Below are 7,514 nucleotides of genomic sequence, written 5' to 3'. Positions count from 1 at the left end.
AGGATAATCGATGGTTCACCGTGTGTTTCGAACGGCAATTTCATTGCCGTGATAATAATGGCCCCTTAGGACTCCTACCGATGAGATTGGCTCTTAATTGCACAGAGATATATATCTTAATTTAGATCGCGGACAATCGCACTACAAAGTCGTGCCTCGAGCCAATCTCTTGTCCTTTTTAAACATGTGCACGTAAGTAAGTACTTACTTAGGCATGGATAATAGCATGATACAATGAGATGAATTAACGATCTCTATTCAAAATAAAAACCCCATACACTTTGTTATGCTTATTTTTGTTGATGTCTTCTTTTATTGATCTATTATTATATCTCTTAATTATGATAATCATATCAAACCTAAAAATATTTGAATAATTTTGATCGAACTAACGAGTTGCATCAACGGGAGTTTATAATTTGTTGCATAACAATATTATTAAAGGAATTCATTGGCTACATTCTTGGAGACTCACGTAACCATGCTATATGATTTACGAATAAACCATGAATCAGAGACGAATCCTCTATGCGTTTGAAGATGCGAAACAATGAGAAAGGTGTCGCATTAGGAGGATTCAAAGTAAATGCGACCGACTAGCGGTAAGTTTAGCGACGGTCATGCGACTCCGTGAAATCAACTCTACGACAAAATACAGCAGTATATTCTTGAACTCTGCCTGCATAGGTACGTGTCAACGAAATGCAATTTATGTGTTAGGTTGGTAGGTACGTTCATAGAGGGGTACAACGTCTTAACGTAACGGAAATAATTTGCGGTTTTAAGCAAGAGATGAGATACGTTAGACCTGATCCCGGACTGACACGCAGAATAAGTAGGTTTTTATCAAGGTGTCAGCAAATTACCTAAGAATAATTTTCATTTGCGGTAGGTCGAAAACTGTTACGATATCCCAAGCCCTTCTCGCTTTGAAGACTATTTTATTTGTCAACTAATTGTAAAAAAAAGTGTTATTTGTTGTTGGTTTACTTATACATATATCAAGACTTGTTCAAATGCCATCAATTTGTCCGCGTAAGAGAATCAACGGAAGAAAATAATCATTGATCGTTCCGTCGCTCTAAAAAGAAACACAGCTAAAAGAGAAATAAATAAATAAATAAGGAAATAAGGATAGAAGGAGAGTTAGTAAATAAATAATCGTATGCGTTGGTCTCGTCGAGGACAATCCTAAGATAACTGTAAAAACTTGGATAAACTCTGTTGCACGCGGCACCGTAACACACACCCACTCTTTCTCTGTAACCACTAATGGAATGACCTGTTCGAGTTTACAGAAAGCTATAACCGGGGATCGTCCTAAGAACGCAGGGCGTGCGAACTTAGCCTTCGTTCCATCCTGCGCGAGGGCCACACATCGACAACGCGTGCGCTCGCAGCTGGAAATTATCATCGACTTTACCTTCCATCGCCGTAGGCAAACAACGACCTCCGATCTTCCTCTTAAGCGAAACGTCTTCCTTTTTTATTAATCAAAGCGATCAACGGATTCGACTTTCCTTCATTTTACGACTATTAATATAATTGAAATATTAAACGATTTCGACCTGATAATATATCAGATGAACATTTCAAATTCATCACTGGCCAGAAACGTTAAAACAATAATTTAGGTACACACTTTGCAAAGGAGTCCATACAGTTAACTAGTTAAATAAGTTGATTAAATAATCTTTTAATAATAAATAATTAGTCTCCTCTTCGTCCATTAATCAGCATAGGAACGTTTATTACAAATATATCATGAAGAAATATGTTTCATAATTATATGCATGTGTCAAGAATGATCGATAAATGTTCCGACACTCCCTAAAGATTGAAAACATGGAGAATTAAAGAAGATTATCTCGAAAGATCGCGTAAAACGACTAAATTAATGCGAGTACAAGTAACACTCGAGCGAGGCGCGAAATAATCGCTAAAAGCTTTTTTTTTTATCGACCATTAACTGCAAAAGACTACGTTGTGGCTACTTAATTGCTAAGGACACTTAATGAGAACATTATCCGTGTAGACGTTGAGCATGGTCAATTCCTGGCTAATGACATTCTCTTCGACTCGACTCGACTCGACTCGTCCTCTAACACAACAGCTGCCGAGTCTATCGAACAATTAATCGACCGATCACGATCCTTCTTTTCCTTTCATCTTCTACTACATGATTCAATTTTTCAAATTATTATATACTCTATTCAACGTTAACACAAAATAAATCAAAACAATAATATGAACATAATTCACAACCCGAGGTAATAATCATATACAATTTATTTAAAAAAGTGCAAGAGTAAAATTATAACTGACTTTAATTCTATAACTTTGTTTTTCTTATCTTCTCTTTAAACATTTTTATTGCTACTTATTTTGTATATTTATTGTAAGTATAAGGAACTTTACGCTTCAGCCCCGGCTTCGTTGTCAAATGCAAATGGATAGGAGAGGAAAAAGATAAAAAAAAAAAGCGGAGTCAAGTTTGAAAAAAAAAAGAGAAAAGAAGTAGGAGAAGTATGGGGACGAGGCCTCACGATGTAACACCGTGGGAGTCGGCGGCCTCGTTTCACGGTTTCTTCTCCGTGAAAGTGATCCCCGATATTATAAGAGCACTCGCGCGAGTCGCTATTAGTCCTCCTCATGGCTATTCATTCTGCACCATAGATCTCGAGATCGTGCACGGATAGATCACGGTCGTTTGTTCGGCACGACTTGCGTTGTCGTCCCGTACAAGTTTCTTCGATTCTTTTATTTTTATTTCAAATTTTCCTTCCTTTCTCATCTTGCGTAACAGCAATGGGGACTGTCGAGTAACGAGGCGGAAGTTCGGTTTGATTTCAATTTCAAAATTGATGATGCGAGATAAGAAAAGGAAATAGGATCGGGGAAATATCAAATGTCGAACTCACGATCTGCTAGATCTTTTATATTATTATTTCTTTTTGAAGAGAGATAGATAGGTAGGAAAAACTGAGCCTTGAATCTACACTACTCTGCGTCTAACAAAATCTATGTTATACAATAAATACTTTGATTAATATAATTAAATTGTATTAAACGGATAGGTACTTGTGGCAAATATTATAGGCTTCGGATACGGACAAATGATAAGTATCGTGAGAAGAAAATAAAGCAATACAGACAACATTTAGGAGTGCGAGACTACAGATTGGAAGAAAATAAGTAACAACAGGGTTAACGATTTCTGAACCGCGAAGATTCGGTCACGAAGGGACGGATTATCATGTGCCGTGTCAGAAACTATTATAAAGTTAAGAGTAAGAAGAATTAAAAGGGCCCGACCCCAAATGAACGATGTTGCTGCTCGCTGGTAGTCCGCAGTAAGTTTTACCGTTAAATGTTCGGAAAACGGTTTAGAGAATTTCACAGTAATAATACGCTCAGTATTTAATATTACGCTAGAGTAGCGTAAAGTTCTTTCAGGCGGGAAGGAGAAAGAGAAGGAAAGAAGAGACCTCAGGGCGTTCGCGCCAATAGAGGCAATGAATCATCCGGTAACGCAGTCTGTCTCGTCGTTACTTTCCTTACCGATCGGCGAACGATCCTAAGGTCAAACGCCATTCCACGCGATGATATGAACATCGATAGGAACCAACTTCAAATCGAAAGATCATTTTTTTACTAATCGAACGCGCTCGAACAAAATAGAAGAGAGAACGGAAGCGTTCTCAGGATTAGAGTTTCCGATGGAAAGGGAGAGTAGTCGGTCGTATTCTCCTATCCGCGTGTGGTCGAGTTCGAGTTTAACTTGGAGACTTCAACGAGAGGGAGGTACGGTGTCACTCACCGCAGAAAACGTCCTTTCGAGATATATCTCCCAGACCACAAAATAAGATTCTACTAGGATTTACACTGTGGTCAAGACGAAGCCACTCGATCGAACCAAATCCGTACGAGTACCTACTACATAGTTCAACTTGGCTCTGCTTTTACGACGATAATAAAGTATTATCGTTTCAATCATTTTCTTCCCTTTCAAATTTATAATCAACTCTATTCCTTTTCATTCCTCTAGTAGAGAATATCAAGAGAAAATACAATAAATATATAATATAACCGATTCTTTATTTTCTTCTTTGCATGTTCAAATGCATTAACATGATTACTGCACATAACAGTACGAATAAAATCGCGTTCATTTTGAATATTATAATATATATTACCGAAAGCAGGATACTTTCTTAGTACATTGCATGTGAACAAAATCGTCGGTGGATGATAGACGATTTTAACATCGATCCTCTTCCCTTTTCTCTTTTCTTCCGTTTCTTTTTTACCTCTCATCGTTGAAGACCTTTAGATTATAAATTATACGATATTAATACGTGCTGTTAATTACCGAGAGATCATTAATCTACGGTCACTCGTGTCCTATTATATTCGCGTACCTTTACCGACAGACGATAATAATCATTATCGTCTGAAAGAGGATCGGATGGATCGATGCGTCGTCGCGTCATACCATTTCGTTCCATCGAACAATCCTTTCGTAATCCTCCCTCCTCTTTCTCTCGCTACGAATAAAAGGATTGCAAGTACTAACTCGAATAAAATCGATCAGTAAAACGCTCCGAATTATCCAAATTTCGCGGCTCGTTTGTCACCTTGGAAAAAAAATAAGAGGAACGCGATCAATTAATGCACCTCCGACGGCAATCATATTCGCAATGGTGGATTCATTATTAATTATTTCATTTATATCATATTTATCTGTTATTATCATTTGCTCGATCAACCTGTAAAATTGCTTGAAAATAAAAACAGGACTTTGTAGATATTCCGTATAAGAAAGGTAGAAGGTAGAAGGCTCGAAATGCAGTAGCCGAGCAATCCTGCATTGGAATCGATGTGCCTGCCTGAAGGCAGCGACAAAGAGAGAAGAAGGGCACGCGACTCGAAGAGACCCTTTCAAGGTCGCCGGCTACCGTCCAGGATTATCCTCGATCGCAGACGCGCGCAAACCTTTGCTGTGTTTCAAAGAGGGAAGCATAAGCTTCTTTCAGACGGTCTCCTCTCTCTTAGTAGACTCTCTCTCCCTCTCCCTAGTATGACTTGCATCGAGGTCGACCGGACGAAAGGAAGCGAACGACCGCTCGAAAATTTGCATCGCTTCTCCTCTTCTAGCCCCTTATTTTTTTCTTTTAATTCTTTCAGATTTTATCACTGTCATTTTTTAACCTCAAAGATATCCGTCACAAGGTTTCATCAATTTCATTTATTTGAATCTTTTAAGAAATCCATCATGCATACAAGTTTTTTCTTATGTTAGAACAAAAGAAAAATCAAAAGGGTAGGGGGAAATTAATTGATATCTGAAATAGTACGAAAGAAATCCACACTCATTACTTACACGTTCCTATACCTTTGAGAATCTGGATAACATAAGAAAACTCTTTCTCCGGTCATACATTTAAAAGTCTACGATATATATTTTTAACCGAAAGAAATATATATTTGTTCTTAAAAAATATGTAGAATCTTTGGCAAGCATCCAAGATGGCCGTCAGTAAGATGGTCAGTCACGGTTCGACGATAAGAAAATGATGAAAAATAATATGCGTAGAAAATACGGTGGAACGAATTACGAAGAGGAGCGTTAAACGTAGCTCTATGTACTTTCTTAGCGATTCGCGACGCGATTTATTTGAAAGCACAGTATCCACTTTAATTTCCCCAGAACGGAAGGATTAAATTTTCAAGAAGAGAAAGATCGTATCGCGTTAGTAGATCCCTATACGGGCTACTCGAGCTACTCGACAGAGACAAAACGTGCAACGACTCTTGTTGCATTGGTAGGGACGGCGGTAGGGACGGTGGTAGGATTTGCGGGGAATAAAGGGGGATTGGAACAGGGTAGATACATCCTGAGGAGCCATTGAATCTTGCCAACTAGCGGAGATTCGAGCACACATCCAAAGAGAGAACTTCTCCGAGTAAGAAGAAGAAACTAAAAGCATTGTTATGGAAATGTATGAAGAAGCTCCCGACGATGCGGTTGCTCTTATGCTCGTGCCATAAATTCGACAACGAGAGGCAATCTTTACTCTCGTTAAACTTCTTTCGAAATAATTCCAGTGTCATACTTGTCACGATTATCGATCAAATAAATATTTCAAATAATAGGCCTGTATTATTTTCATTTGAGAAGAATAATAGGCTCATACCCCAGCCCACAAATAATTAAACATAGATTTTATTTCCTATTCAGCGTCATAATCTTGGAGAGGAAAATTGTAAGACCGATTCACCGTTGTCAGGCGAGAAAGTCGCGGCGCGTTTAATCGTTTATCGATGAAATTATAATAAATTAGCGAACGTAAAATCAGAACCGGTCGACGTTACGAAATATTCGCGATCGTAGCAGCTACCCACGCGTAACGATACACCTCTAAAGTAATTCTCGTCGTACGAAAGATCGTCGCGGTTATTAACATCCTCATAAGTCATCGTGTTACGTATTATATTCCATCTTGTTGGTAACTGGATTGCCATGTACATATTTGCGAAGGTATATGCGTATGCGGGCAAGCGAAGCGAAACCTTCGAAAAAGGAAACGATCAATCCTACTCAAAGAATGTGTGCTCAAAACAATGGAGCTAGTCTAAATTCTAGTTAGCAATCCCGTTGACCAAGCGCAATTTATTAGATTATAATTCGAGAGGAAGCTAAGCTCACGGCATATCTTGTTAATTCGAAGGATCTGAACTAAACGCGCGTCTAACACTCTCTTCGAAACTTCTCTGTTACTTCGACACAATATAAGTCTTAAATCAAATCTCCAATTTTTCAGATTACAAACGCAAAGGGCTCTCGACCATAGGCCGACAAAATTCTAAAGAACGTTTAAACAATTATTATGTTATGAGAATATCTCTCAGAAAGAAAAAAAAAATAGTAAAAAAGTGAGCTCAGGTTTCCCAGGTAAAATCATCAGATCGTTTTCTTCGGGGCGATGCGTGTTCATGAAAAGGTCACTCGAAAGTAACGCGTACGCGGTCCCACGGAACCTTCCTTCGCGGAGGTCGACGAAATTTCGTCTTCCGTGGAACTCGACGTATAAGAGGAAACTGGTTTTCATTCCCAAAGCGAGCGACACGAATCTAAAGAGGACGAAAAAATAGGAAAATAAAGTATCATGAGAGGGGGCGATATGTAACCCCGCGTCATTTTCCTTTTGTTTTCTTTCCGTGTGTTTTTTAAGCCCGCGAGTTGGCGTCAGGACGGCACGCAAAGCGGATAATTAAAGCTTGCTGCGTGCACCTTAATCTCGCGTTAGACGCACCGTGGCTCATAAGTGCATACTTTCACCTGGATCAAGCGTGGTGTCCGACCTAGAGCACGTGGTGTTCACGAGTATAAATACCGATAGAGGTGGTCTTTAGAGTGCACCCGCAGTCTTATTCTTACCGCGATTATTACTTACGGACAATTCCGTTTCGCTCGATTATCAGGGCCGCCTGAAGAATAAACTCACTGTTAT

At 39.0% G+C, this 7,514-nt stretch overlaps 1 protein-coding gene across 1 annotated transcript in view; it reads right to left on the bottom strand.

Moving 5' to 3' along the window:
• The window catches only part of LOC106787730 (protein Shroom-like), a 109,379-nt gene that overhangs the window by 77,430 nt on the left and 24,435 nt on the right, over window positions 1–7,514 (bottom strand). The window lies entirely within an intron of this gene.

Source organism: Polistes canadensis, unplaced genomic scaffold (genome assembly GCF_001313835.1).
Source record: "Polistes canadensis isolate GaletaPanama2010 unplaced genomic scaffold, ASM131383v1 scaffold_112, whole genome shotgun sequence".
Classification (NCBI taxonomy): Eukaryota; Metazoa; Arthropoda; class Insecta; order Hymenoptera; family Vespidae; genus Polistes; species Polistes canadensis.
This window is presented reverse-complemented; position numbering and strand designations above follow the sequence as displayed.